The sequence below is a fragment of the Macaca fascicularis genome, chromosome 4 (assembly GCF_037993035.2).
Source record: "Macaca fascicularis isolate 582-1 chromosome 4, T2T-MFA8v1.1".
NCBI lineage: Eukaryota > Metazoa > Chordata > Mammalia > Primates > Cercopithecidae > Macaca > Macaca fascicularis.
This window is the reverse complement of record NC_088378.1, coordinates 80,053,013-80,068,232: the sequence shown is the minus strand read 5'-3', so window position 1 is coordinate 80,068,232 and position 15,220 is coordinate 80,053,013. Positions and strand designations below refer to the sequence as shown.

At 32.4% G+C, this 15,220-nt stretch overlaps 1 long non-coding RNA gene across 5 annotated transcripts in view; it reads left to right on the top strand.

The window, feature by feature from the left end:
• Window positions 1-11,686, top strand: part of LOC123572991 (uncharacterized) — a 97,920-nt gene extending 86,234 nt beyond the window's left edge. For 3 of the 5 annotated variants that reach the window (XR_012434428.1, XR_012434429.1, XR_006697666.2), the window contains 3 exons: window positions 8,243-8,321; window positions 9,214-9,351; window positions 11,091-11,686. This is a non-coding gene — a long non-coding RNA (uncharacterized lncRNA). Of the gene's footprint in view, window positions 1-2,709; window positions 2,755-8,242; window positions 8,322-9,213; window positions 9,352-11,090 lie in introns of all 5 variants that reach the window. The other 2 variants (XR_010586089.1, XR_006697664.2) reach the window with 1 other exon arrangement.
• The last annotated feature ends 3,534 nt before the right edge of the window (window positions 11,687-15,220 follow it).

Sequence of the window (15,220 nt, the reverse complement as noted above, 5' to 3'; positions counted from 1 at the left end):
GCATAATGAAGAGAATGTGTATAAAGCAACTCGAAACTGTGACACATTATGCAAGTGAAAGAAATTATAATCCTCCCCTGAGAACATGAATAAATGTACAGTGAATGAGGCATCTCTGAGAATTTTCTCTTTAGTTCAAAAACTATCACTAAATTTTGAAAAAGAGTTAAACTCAACCTTTCAAACTATATTTTGAGCACCACATTTTTTTTATTATTTAGCCAATTATGTCTTGGTTCCTTTTGTTTAAAAATGTAAATAACAAGATAAAGTCAAGGAGTGGTCAGAAGAACCTATAAAATATGAAGAGAATATAAGCTGTAGTTTTGAACAAAATTTAATATTATACAAGTAACAAGTAGCTTCCTGGAGAAAGAAAATTATTTGGTTATAAAGTACATAAAATTTAAGTATATATAGTACAATAAAGGCAAATTTATAATTGTTAAAATTTCAGATATGCTCATTTTAATAAAGAAGTCTAAACGTGAAATGTGCTTTTATACCAATGTACCACATGACTAGGTCAAAGATTCCATTCCTGACTCCTGATTCTTTTTAGGAGTCTTGTGAATTATAAAAAGATAAGTAGGTTCATCATTAGTGAAGTATGGGGATTTAAATCTAATCCAAGGATGTTTCAATATTCCCTGTCAGAGGGAAAATAATTTTACGCTATTATCACAAAGGAACTGCTTTCTATTATGTAAAGCTTTACTCTGGTTTTGTTCTAAATAGAAAGTATAATCAGTATATTTTTATAAGTGTGCAATCGTCCTTCATGAAGGGGAAGTAAACATAATTAGTTGTGAATGATTATATAGTAAGGAGAAGCTAGGCTGCACTAGGCTGCAAATAATTCCTTATGCTTTGTTACAGTGCCCCTCATGCCCCTTAACTTAATTGACCACAGACAGGGGCCATGTATGCAAAGCACACCTATTTACAAAATCCTTTCAAAATAAAAAGCTTTATAGCAATGAATATAGGAGCAGATTCAGGTGATGCCACAACAGCCTGAATAATTAACTATTCATCAAAAACTACATTAAATATAAGTGCATATTTCTTGAAAAGTTTATCTGTAAATTTATATGCATTACATTAAAATTTACCATTCTGTTTGTCATTTCAACACCTGCCTTTTCCATTTGAACACTTATTGATTCTAGAAAGTAAAAGTACCAGGCTTAAATTCCTGGGATTCTACCCTTAAGTTTTTAAATTTTCAAACTTCTTAGAAAAACTATGTCACCACTCTGCGCTGAAAACTTTATGATTACAGACTTTGCTGTAATCCCACTCCTCTAAAACTTCCATTTCTGTATACAAAGAAGTCATATAAATGTATTAAGTTCGCAGCAGATATTATCATTTAGCAATATATTCCAGACATTTTGTATCAATACCCATTTAGTGTTCCAAATATTACTTAAGATATTAATAACTTAGGTGGTTAACTTCTTCATGCCAACTACTATCTAAGTACTTTGATTGGTTTAATCCTTGTAACAGCCTTGTTACAGGAAAGGAGACGTTAAGTAACCTACTCAAAGTTACGCAGCAATAACGTAACTTATTGAGCTAGGTTTGGAGTCCAAGCAGTATAGCACTGGAGTCTGAGCTCTTGTTCACCCCACGATGTTGCCTATGAAAATCAAACAACTCTTTTTAAAAGTGATTATTGAAAATAAAATGCAAAACCATTAAACGGATCTTTTGAGATAAGGATTTTCCCCCATTTGTTCTATCATTTGCTCATGTTAGGCTCTCATGGTAGCATAAGTGTTGTCTGTACAGAATTCCAAAGCCAAAGTTCAATCAATAATTTAATCCTGGCTCCCCTACCTTTGGCTGTGTAAAGTAGGCATTGTTTTTCTAACATCACTGAACTTCAGTTTCTCCATTTGTAAAGTGAAAATGATAATCACCAAACCTACTTAGGATTGCTGTAAGGAGTTTATGAGACAGCATATGTAAACCATTCGTTAATGTGGCTAGCAGGTTATTAAATGATTGGCTACCCGTTATATGTTAGTAATTGCCATCAGGCTTTAGAAAACAATGGGCCAACTATGGATTCGTATGACTGTGTTTACTAACTTGCCATTAATGGTAGCTTACCCTAATTACCATAATAAAATAACAGGGGAATTTTAAATTAAGAAAATGGAATTGTCACCTGTATTATTAAAACTCACTTTAAATTTCAGTACTTACCATATTGTTGCCTCCAGCTTAACTGTAGTAAATATATTAGTCATTATGGTTAGGAGTGGTAATTAGTGTAAAGGTTGTCAAGGTCTTGATCAAAAACTAGCATGTTGGTGGTGATGATTGTAGCAGTGACCAGAGCAGGGCAACACTGATTAGCTTATCTCTTACATATTGCATAAGGACATTATAAAAGCAAATGCAATTATTGTAAGTGCATTTATAATTCTGAAATGATTACTGAATAATGAATATAAATTTTGTGCATAAATATATCTTACATATAAAATCATATCTATAAAGGGAATGCTTAAGCTTGCAAGTATTAAATAAAAAATAAATTTTTCATAAAAATACTCCTCTAGCAAAACACAGGCTTTTAAACATAATTTGGTTGGTTCTAATAAAGATTTTTTTCTCATTTTCAAAAAGTTAATCTAAGAAGAAAGGATCATCCTGAAATCCTGAATCTCATTTTATTTTTTTTCTTTACAGTTATCATCTTCTGCATTAATCACTAGAGAAGAGCTTTGGAGACTGGTAAACTAGTTCATTCTTTTTTCCCCATGCTGTCTAGCCATTGAGATTTTCCTCTATCAGTTTTACATTTTTGTTAAATAATCATGATACAGGTTTTTCCTGTATTTCCAATCTGTTTGGTAAATAGCAATTCCAGACCTTGTCTAGAGTTGCCTATATGCCTCATTTTTATTTGTTCTATTTGGCAATATACTCAACTTTGGTTCTGTAATAATTAAGTGAATTACTTTCAGAAATAATAGTCTGCAGAACATAACTGCAAAAGAAGCTTAATTAATTTTTGTTTTAAAAGCAGGCCTTATTCAGCTAGTATTTTTTCATAATTGTATCTTTCCAAGTCAGCTCAAACTGGAATCAGAATCTTGACTTCTATATAAAGTAGACCCAGGTAAAACATCACTCCATATGTAGCAATACTTAAAAGGATACTCTACTTGAGTATTAATAAAGACAACAGAAACCATAATTGTAAATAATTTAGTAGACATCTTGCAATAAGAATTATTTTTACTTTATAATATAGTCACTTAGGCATTGAAATTCAACAAAATATGAATGTTGCATTAATGTTTCTTCACTGAGTAATGGTGACACCTTGAGCTGAAGAGGCAGTATCACGAAGGGAAAGTTCTTTAGCATACTAACAAGAAAAGCTTTGAAACCAACAAACAAAAAAACTAGGAATACATTTAACCAAGGAGGTAAAACATTTCTATAAGAACTACAACACGTTGATGAAAGATACCCTAATTGACACAATTGCTATCAAATTACCAAGATAATTTTTTACATAATTAGAGAAAACAATACTAAAATTCATATAGAACCAAAAAAGACCTCAAATTGCCAAAGCAATCCTAAGCAAAAAGAAGGAAGCTGAAGACATCACCTTACGTGACTTCAAATCACACTACAAGGCTGTAGTAACCAGAACAGAATCGTACTGGTATAAAAAATTACATATAGATAAATGAAACTGAATAGAGAACCCGGAAATAACACATACAGCAAACTGACCTTTAACAATGTCACAAGAATATACACATGAGAAAGGACATGCTTTTCGACAAATAACATTAGAATGTTGGATTGCCATAGGCAGAAGAATGAAACCAGATCTCTATCTCTCACCATATAGAAAAATCAACTAAAGATAGAGTAAACACTTAAATGTAAGACCTGAAACTATAAGAATACTAGAAGAAAACCAAAGGAAAACTCTTCTGAATATTGGTCTAGGCAAATAATTCCTGACGAAGACCTCAAAAGCACAGGCAACAAAGCAAAAATAGACAAATTGGACTTAATTAAACTAAAAAGCTTGGACATCACAAAAGAAATATCAGAGTGAACAGACAAACCACAGAATGGAAGAAAATATTTGCAATCTATGCATTCAACAGGGCACTAATATCCAGAATTTACAGGGAATTCAAACAATTCAACAACAACAAAATACAAATAATCCCATTAAAAGTGTACAAAGGACATGACGGACATTCTTCAAAAGAAGACATACAAATGGCCAAGAAGCATATGAAAAAAATGCTCATTATCACTAATCATCAAAGAAATGCAAATTAAAACCTCAATCACATATCATCTTACCTCTATGCAGATTCTCATTGTTAAAACAACAAAAAATAACAGATGTTGGTGAGGACCTGGAGAAAAGTGAGAACTTACACTGTTGGTGGGAATGTAAATGAACCTCTGTGGAAAACTGTATGGAGATTTATCAAACAACTAAAAATAGAGTTACCATTTGATTTAGTAATTCCACTACTGAGTATCTACCCAAAGGAAGGAAAAGAAATCATTGTACTAAAAAGATAACTGCACTCATATGTTTATCACAGCACTATTCACAATAGCAAAAATATAGAATCAACCAAAGTGTCCATCAACAGAAGATTGGATAAAGAAAATGTGATATATATACACAATAAAATACTACTCAGCCATAAAAAAGAATATAAAATTGTGTCTTTTGCAGCAACGTGGATGGAACTGGAGGCCGTTATCTTTGATGAAACAACTCAGAAACAGAAATAAAAATACTGCATGTTCTCACTTATAAACAGGAGCTAAATAATGTGTACACGTGGACATAGAGCATGGGAGGATAGACAAGAGACCCCAAAGGACAGGGGAGTGGGATAGGAATTGATAGGGGGTAATAAATTAATGGTTACAACATGCATTATTCAGGTTATGGATACAGTAAACACCCTGACTTCACCACTATGTAACCTATTCATGTAACAAAATTATACTTGTATTCCTTAAATTTACACAAATATAAAACAAAAACACATTTTCAAAAAAAGGAATAGGAATTTTCTTTTTCTTTGTTAGAATGATCAGTCAGTTCCTTGGTTATGTTACTTGCCATCTCTCAAACTCTTACTTTTCTAATTTATAAGGTGTGAATAGAAGCAACCTCTCCATATAAATGCAGTGAGAAATTGGTCAGCTAATGTTAAGAATAGAAAATAGTAGAGGGTCTGGCATATAATCAGTGCTCAACACATTCTAAATGCTGTTACCAGGAATCTTGTCTCTGCAGGTGCAATCTGAATTTGTCTATTTCTGAGTTTGGCCGATTTTCTTCAGACTCCTGTGGTGATCTATTGCTTGTACTTGGATATGCATCCCTTCTCCTTGTTAATTTTACTGAATTCTCAATCTTTTATCTGCAATTGTTGAAAGTTCAGACTTTCCAGTAATCACCAACTGATTTCTAAGATTTCTTTTAAAATTTTAAATTTCTTTTAAAATTTCCTGGGGAAAAAAAAAAAAGAACACTACCAGTGTTACTAATAAGCAAGGTATGAAATCTTCTGTGAGATCCTTGAGGTCTTTCTGTCTTTCATTCTCCGTCACAGTTCATGAATCTTGCTGTTGGGTCTTTGGCCCTTCCTCTCAGGAGTTTTTCCCGTGTGCTGCAGACAGGAATGTGAGATGCCATTTCCGGTTGCTTTGTTTTTATTGTTTTAATTCATGTGTTCTTACTGAAGTTAAGAAAATGTTAACAGATAAACAAATTCCATAATATTTCATGTGAAACTTTACTAACATTTTTCTTTTTCTAGCTATAACCAATGACATCGTTTTACCATTTTACAAAACAAGAGACATCTTTAAAAAGGACTACAGAACTGCACTTTTTATACCTATCATTTTTGCAAAGTTTTTCCAATACAGTGACCATTAAAATGTATTCATTTGATTCTCCATTTTTTCTACAAAAAGTTTAATGACTGCTATTTGAATACAAATAAATTTCTTTCTTTTTATGCATTAACCGGGTTCAACTCATTCTGTGTTTTGACTGAAATTTTGGCTAACATCCTAATATCAGGTTGAACATAATCTGTATTACAATAAATAAATGCAAAAATTTTACTGACAAATAGCTATACTCCATCAAAATAAGAAAATAGAATAGTAGGCCTTCTTAATCATAGTATAAAGTCAAAATTCTTACAAAATTCTGAGGAGTGAAAGAAGAATTCCTAAATCATTTAAAAATTGAAACTGTCATGACTTTATAATGGATTTGGTAAATATATTGTTCATTCTAAGAATAAAATACAAAAATGGAAGAAATTTTAACTAACATTCAGGAAATTATTTAAATTTCTGAATAATGTGTACATGTACACTTTATTCTACTCATGTTAATCAAAAAGTATGCATAATTAATTTTTGACAATCATAAGTGATATAATGCATAATTTAAGCACTGTCCATTCACTTACATCAGCCATTCATTCAGATCATTTAAAATGACAATTCATGTTTTAAATACTTTATTCCATTTTATTTCATGATGTTTCAAAAGTTAAAAATTGATCCTTGGCAACAATGAACTTTTTTTTGGAAGGTATACATTAAAATATTCTGTGAGTTAAACATTGGTAAATATTGTTTGTCAGTCCTGGGAGTTCTGGCTAAGTGGATAATAAGAAAAAATTCAAAGAATTGAATCTTTATGAAATGTTAATGTAAAAACATTTCTTGAGAGAAAAAATATAATTCAAAAAATATTGTGTAAACTTCTCTGCCTTAGTAAACACAACACACTTTGGCCAAAGGACACCATAATAAGTATCAAATTTTGTTCTGTGGTGCTTGATCTTTGTTCTGTTAAACTTACGGCAGACTGAATATTAACTCCATAAGATAGGTGAAAGTTATTTTACTGAGAAAGTCTCTGATTTCAAGTTTTTGTTTCCATTTACTTCTTTCTTATTGAACGACAATGTAGAATGTTGAGCTCCATGACCTGCTGGGCTCCATGACACTGTCCTTCAAAAATTAATTAGTGAATTGAAGGCTGAATCAGCCTTCTTCCAAGTAATTTCCTTGCTCTTCAAAAAGTTAACTTCTTTACTCTCATTATCAATGTCCTTTGCCTTGTCAGCAGCATTTAAAACATTATCTATTATTTCTGCATCACTAGCACAATGTCAGTGGAATGGGGTGAGACCCCTGTTGTAGAGCCAAACAGAATGGCAGGGTTAATCAGAGTGGCAGGATTAGCAGTGTCAAGCAATCAACTGGGCAACAACCAGGTACCTGGATTGACTTATTAGGTGCTGATGGTAACAAAGAGATGGATATCTGTCTGAAATTGCTTTAGCAAGTAGTGAACAACATCAGGAATACAAGACACTTGAACCTTATCTGGATCAGCTACAAACCAGGCTACAACAAACGTCTCCATGATAAACAAAGTCTCTTAGGACAAATGGAAGCCTGCATAAAGATAAAGATTAGGATCAAAATCTCAGTTCAGTTTCACAGAATTTAAAAAAAAAAAAAAATGGATCATAGAAGCAAATAACCTGCTGGGAAAAGGATATCTTGAAGTGTTTTTTTTTTTTTTTTTTTTTTTTTTTTTTTTTTTAATCCATACTGTCTGTGCTGGGAATTCTTCTACATATGAGCTCTTCTCACAGATTCATCTTCCTTGCTCAATTTCCTTGCCCTTCTAATCAACACATGCATGTTTTGTGCCATATAATGCTCCATTTACTTCTAATACAATCATTGTTATTATCAGACACTCCTTGTCTACATGTCATATTTTAAATATTTTATATTATTTCAAGATGTTTTAAAAGTTGATAATTGATTATTGGCATCGTTATTGCTACTAGAATTTAATAAGAAGTGATTGTTGTTTTAATGATATTCTTAGCTTTTCAAAGAATGCTTAACACAAAACAAATTAAAAGGAATGAAAATATTAAAGTCAAGTTATATTTAATGAATACATTAAAAAGTGTAAACATCTTCCTGAATACATAACAGTAACACAACCCAGATTGTGATTGTTTTAGGGGAGCAAGGGGAAAGCATAAAACTGGGGAGTAAAATTGTGGTCTTTTACTGTTTATTAAGTAAAAATGTGAGAAAACATTACTGTTTTTAATTTCAGTTTTGACAACTACATTTTTTATTTTGTTTTCATTTGCAGCTTCCCTGAACCAGAAATTAATTAAAAGCATATAAGAGAAAGAGACAGAGAGAAAAACAGAGAAAGAATGAGAGAAATGGTAACCCTTTATTCCTTTGACATATATTTTTCTTAAATTAATCAAGTACTCTATTCTGTCTCTGATAATCTGATTCCAGTTTTCCATCTGTTCTGTTTCTTGCCATCTGCCCATTACTGATTTTAACTCCATTGTGCCATATTCCTTGAAGCTAATCTCATTCAGTCCTGTGAATTATAGATATGAAAGGTACCGAGAACCAGGAAACATGTAGAACCATGTAACCCAGTATGGGAGCCCACAGAGAAGAAGGGGCAGATTCAGGACCAGGCTGACTGACAGTGACCTTGGTCACTGGCATTGTCAGACTACTAAGGGTCTAGATTGAATTTAGAAATCAGTTTTCTGAAAAGGGAACAAGATTATATTGCAGCCTCATAATTTATTTATTCTTTTTTGATGGACCATCAAATGTAGCTTTCTAATGTTATGAATGTATTTAGAGTGACAAAATTGTGTTTGGGAAAAATCATGGCTTATTCAGTTGCATTTGTCCATAAAAATATTTGAAAATTCCAATTAAGATTGGGACAGAGATGGATCAATTTCTAATCTCCTAAGACCAATTTTATAAAAGTTTTCCAAATGAATAACACAGAGTATAACATTCACTGGCAAATTTCGATCATTTTGAATTTTTATATTTAATTGTAACACCATAAGTTTTGAGCTTATGGAAAAATATTGCTAATCTTCGGTAGTCATATTTTCACTAATTTCTACTCATGTGTGATTGTCTCCAAACTGCATTGTAAAAGTTATACATTATTTTTTCTAATTTCTCTTTACTCATATTTAGCACGTATTTTTAAAATACATATATGATAGGTGTTGCTGTTAGTCTTGCAAATGCTAGTCTCTCCTTTTACAGAGGTACCCTTCTGTTTATTAGTTGAGAATATGGCCACCTGGAAAAAAATGCTATCCGATCCTCATTGCAACTAGGGTATCTGTAAGAAACTTAAGTTTTCGGCAATGGATTGTGAACAGAATTGGCATAAGCAACTTCTAGCAAACGTCTTTTTAAAAGGTGGGTGTGTCCAATTCCTTCTCTTTTCCTCCTTTTTACTAGTTGCAATCAGACATATTGACTGGAGCTGCTTTGAAAGACACTTAGAATCCAGTGTTTGAGTATGATGACTAAAAAGGTAGACAGTGCTTGAGTGCCTGATAATAATGCAGTCATCATATCAACCCGGAAAGCTGATGTGGAACTCTATGTGAAAGGGAAATACACTTTAATTTTGATTAAACGTGAGCTTTCTCCACTTCTGGTTATACCAATCCAAATCCATGTTTTATGATGTATTATTATATACTACAGCCATCTCTATCTATTTTTTCTGTCTAGGAGGTAAACCACAAAATTAAAGGACTGTGTGAACACTTGATGTTTAACCATTGGCTATATTATAGCAACAAATGAACATTTAAATGCCCTACAGATAGCTGGAGTATTTTATTAGATTAAATCTAATACCTACGAAATTTTTTATCACCCTTCCAGGCTGAAGACTTTTCTACTCACTTTCACTGCCTTTGCTTTCCATAGATGCTCCTTCACTTTTTACTTCCTCTGTTTCTAACTTATTTAATTTGCATCACATCATTGATTTTTCCTCTTTGTTTCTTCACTATTATTCTATGTATTTATTTCTTTTCTGGGCTTCCATTATATTTCTTGGTTTGTAGAAACATTGTTCTAGAGTTCGAGGGCATTTTTATTTCCTTTGATAAAAGAACCAGTCACATCTCAGGTCAAGCAACTTTCGAAAATCTGCTCTCACTTCTTTCAACACTGACTGTGGGAATCTTTGTTTTTCCCCTCTCTCTCCTACATTAATATGTTTTTCTTAAACAATGAATATGCTGAACATCAGAAAGAAAAATACTCTGTATGTTTAAAATATTTTAAGAGGTTCTAGAAAGTATTAAGGATATTATAAAATAACACCTCTATTCTACTCTTTCAAATACTAGTGATGCTGCTTCTCAATTTAATAATAGAAAACTAATGATTATTTCTAATCATTATGTAATATTGGTTTATATCTTCACATAAAACAATTTACTGTTTCTATACAACTGAATCTCAGGCCAACAGAATGGGAAGGTGTAAGTATTACAGAAGCATGCTGTTGTGGCAGAGTTTTGAAAATCTTCAAATATTTGAGTCTGGCTTTAAAAAATCACAGGATTATAAATAATATAGTTCTATAAATATGTACCTGACATTTTAAAAAGACAAAGCAATTTTAATTGCAATCTAAAGAGGAATGTGACTCTTGGAAGGATAAGAACATCAGTAAAATAGCTAATTCTTTGAAATTCAACTGGTTCCATAGAGTATATGTGAAAAAGATCTGAATTAAAATACAGTATTCTGATAGTGCCAGTCATCAACCTGAAATCAAAATAAGAGAAATACTGCTGCCAGACATGGTCTTAACACATGATGCTGTTTTCTTCATTTTAAATATTTTTCCTGACAATTCTAAGTTATTTCTCATGAGAAAAGTTGAGTTAAGTCATCCCCAGGAAAGTGAGTCATAGTATCTAAACACACAGGAGTACCATTCTGTGGATGAGTAAATGAGATCAGTTCTATTTCCACCATGCCAGAAGCTGTACATTTTCTGGAAAGGCTCAGGATTTCAGGTCTTTAGTGAGACTTCCCGCTAAGCTGAACATCTGTTCATAATATATTGCACACTTGCTAGAAACCTAAGAATGCTAAAATGATTAGAACATCTTGATTGTGTTTTCCAGTAGTATACAGACAAAAGAAGATGTCGAATTGGAGCACTGAGCAAGCAACAAATCACCTCTCAGCCACCATCCAAATACATACCATCTTGTTTCCCCACTACTCTCATTTATCAGTTGTTGGAAATGGTTATGAAAATATAACTGAGGTATTACTTAAGAAAATCCCATGCCTTTGTCCCTGAAATAAATGAACAGCCAACAATAAGGATATTTAGAAAAAAAAAATAATTTTTATATACGCAAAATCATATCCATCACTTTAAGTGTTTTAATTTCCTTGGCTATTTTGTCTGTATTGTTTCTCTATACCCCTAAAATTATGAAGTAATGAATACAATTAGCATAACCTTATAGGACATAGGGAATTGATTGCTTTGTGAAATTGATCTTCCATTTAAACATTCTCTTCTTCCATTAGTTGACATCTGGTCATTTACCAAATTATTTCTTACTTTTTTAAACCAATGAACTTTTATCTCAAAATATTGTATTAAAAATGTGTATAGTCTATTGGGAACATTCACACAATTACTGTAATGAGCATGAAAAGTACCCAAGTCAATGTACATTATTTGCAAATAAAAACAATAAGTTTTCTCCGACTGAAACAGTTCTCTTATTAAATCCTCTAGCTGATCCTCTAGATTCAGAAGAACATTAAGAATGCAATTATTCTCTTAGGCAGTACTCAATTAAACAAATTTGATGCAATTGATTGAATTATATGTGGGGAAATTCTAAAAACCTGAATATCTGGAAAAGTTCATAACATTCTTTTTTATTATTATTATACTTTAAGTTCTAGGGTACATACGCACAACGTGCAGGTTTGTTACATATGTATACATGTGCCATGTTGATGTGCTGCACCCATTAACTCATCGTTTACATTACGTATTTCTCCTAATGCTATCCCTCCCCACTGCCCCCACCCCACGACAGGCCCCAGTGTGTGAAGCTCCCCACCCTGTGTCTAAGTGTTCTCACTGTTCAGTTCCCACTATGAGTGAGAACATGTGGTGTTTGGTTTTCTGTCCTTGCCATAGTTTGTTCAGAATGATGGTTTCCAGCTTCATTCAGGTCCCAACAAAGGACATGAACTCATCCCTTTTTATGGCTGCATAGTATTCCATGGTGTATATGTGCCACATTTTCTTAACCCAGTCTATCACTGATGGGCATTTGAGTTGGTTCCAAATCTTTGTTATTGTAAATAGTGCCGCAATAAACACACGTGTGCATGTGTCTTTATAGTAGCATGATTTATAATCCTTTTGGGTATATTCCCAGTAATGGGATGGCTGGGTCGAATGGTATTTCTAGTTCTAGATCCTTGAAGAATCGCCACACTGTCTTCCACAATGGTTGAACTAGTTTACACTCCCACCAACAGTGTATAAGTATTCCTATTTCTCCACATCCTCTCCAGCACCTGTTGTTTCCTGACTTTTTAATGATTGCCATTCTAACTGGTGTGAGATGGTATCTCATTGTGGTTTTGATTTGCATTTCTCTGATGGCCAGTGATAATAAGCATTTTTTCATGTATCTGTTGACTGCATAAATGTCTTCTTTTGAGAATTGTCTGTTAATATCCTTTGCCCACTTTTTGATGGGGTTGCTTGATTTTTTTCTTGTAAATTTGCTTAAGTTCTTTGTAGATTCCAGATATTAGCCCTTTGTCAGATGGGTAGATTGCAAAAATTTTCTCCCGTTCTGTAGGTTGCCTGTTTAGTCTGATGGTAGTTTCTTTGGCTGTGCAGAAGCTCTTCAGTTTAATTAGATCCCATTTGTCAATTTTGACTTTTGTTGCCATTGCTTTTTGTGTTTTAATCATGAAGTCCTTGCCTATGCCTATGTCCTGAATGGTATTGCCTAGGTTTTCTTCTAGAGTTTTTATGGTTTTAGGTCTTGAACAATGAAGAAGAAAAGAAGGTTAAAATTATAGGTACAGGAGAGAGACGATTGTTACTAAAAATCATGATCATACTTAGGTTATTACTTGATTTTTCATACCATCTTTGAAAATGTGTTTTATATCTTCATTTTGAATTTAATTCAGATGAAGAGCATAGTACTTTGAGAACTAAAACTAAGTGCTGGAATTTTCAAGATTTAAAAAAAAATAATTGTGATCAGGGATCAGAATCAGTACCGTGCAAAACTGGGAAATAAGTTTGCCAAAGACCTGTTGAACTCTAGCTTCTCAGACTTAAAAAGCAGACAGATTTTTCAATAGTTCTGACCTGATTAGACATGTGAAACTTTTGTCATAGTTTTTATATAATTATAATATTAGATTGCTCAAGGGAAAAAGTGATTTGGTTGGTGAAATCTAGTTTAAAATTTCAACTTTCAGCATAGTTCGTAGATTATTCTAGTCACCTATAGATGATATGAAAACAAAAAGATATAGTAAAAAAATCATGTCATAAGACATCTTACTTAAGCTGCTGATTTTTATGAGGTAAATTCAAGAAAATATAGCAGCTGCACCAAATCTCATCAGTTGGTAAAATCTGTGTGTTTTGCATACATCTTTCCAAATGGCCCAATTCAGAGAATATCTCAGTAATTAGCAGTTAACCAAAAGGGAAAATCTCAAAATAGATTACTCAGACTAATGTACTATCTTCACCAGGATATTTTGTAATAGAATTGGTATGTTCTATAATCCAAAGCACTGCTGAAAACATACGTAATATATGACCCAATCTATTTACATATCTAAGAGGTATATATACATGTACGTGTGTGTATGTGTGTGTGTATTCTGATTTTGCTATTTTTCAAAAGTAACATAGCTTTTACCTATTGTTTTCATTTATTTCTAATACATCAGTTATTGATAACTTTGCTTGAAAAACAATAACTCCAAAAACCTGAAAATTTTAAATAGATAGCAAAGCAATGTGTTCATAGTTCTTCATTTTTTTAGTTCAACTTTACAATTTTTTTGTTTAAGGTTTTTTTTTTTTGTTATATTTCCTTCACTGAGTATTTAGTTGTATATTGTACAAAAGGAAATCATGATTCATTTATTCTCTTGGTGTATATTTTTAGAATTTAGATTTCACTTTGAAAAGAAGTAAAATTAAGGTAATTGTTAGTGCTGACGTGATTGCAAGAGAACTTAGCTCCTGTGAAGGAACTAGTGTCTTTTTTTCTCAGTGATTTTTATAAGAGAGCACAGAGACACTTACAGATAATATTGTTCACCTTTGCCTATGTTGAGTAGATATGAAGAATGAGGGGAAAAAGCCACAAGGAGGGAAACAGATAAATGTACCAAATTTAAACGTGTCACAAAAATCTCTGGTGTCAGACCTCATTTGACTTTTAATTGGAGTTATTGGAATATAAGAGGCCTTCCTAGATTTCCAGGTATTTCTAGATGTTTTTTAAAAGCATTTTTCAAAGTCTCTCATAATAAACTTGTGAAAAAAATGGAAAATATGAGGTTGGAAGAAAATACTCAAGTTAATCAACCAGACATTTCGTTTCATGAATGGGTCAATGTTATAGAACTATCCTCTTTAGAGTTTTTGTCAAAGACTTGGCAGAGACATTAGCAGCATCCTCAAACATGTTTAAGTTGATACAAGTCTGGAAGTGAAAGCTTAAAAACACCTTTGGAAATTGGATTGATGGGCCATATCTAACAAGAACTTTGGTAAAGATAAATGTCAGTTTTTAATTAGATCTCAAAATCCGCTAAAACACTGGAGGAGAGGCAAAACATACTTCCAGCTTTTTGAGGTCATCATAGGGAGGCTATAGAGCACTGGATGGGAGAATGAAGTAAATTACTTTTTTAGGTTTTCTTCTACCTCTGAAGTTAAATAATTCTATAATGTATGTAGTTTACTCCACAAATTTGAGGACTTTTTGGAAGTATTTATGAGTAAATATAGTTATATCTTTTGGGGCAGATAGAAATCTACTTGTTCATGAAAAGATTACTCTTGGCTTTCTGGCTGTCTTTAAAATGATCATGATATATCTAAGCTCAGAGAAAAAATATAGTTCTTCAAATTCTTCTGAAATTAGAACACTTTAACTATTGTAAGTAGTCAATTCATTTTAATGTTGGAGAAAGAATTTGTCTGCTTTCACCTTTAAGGAACTAG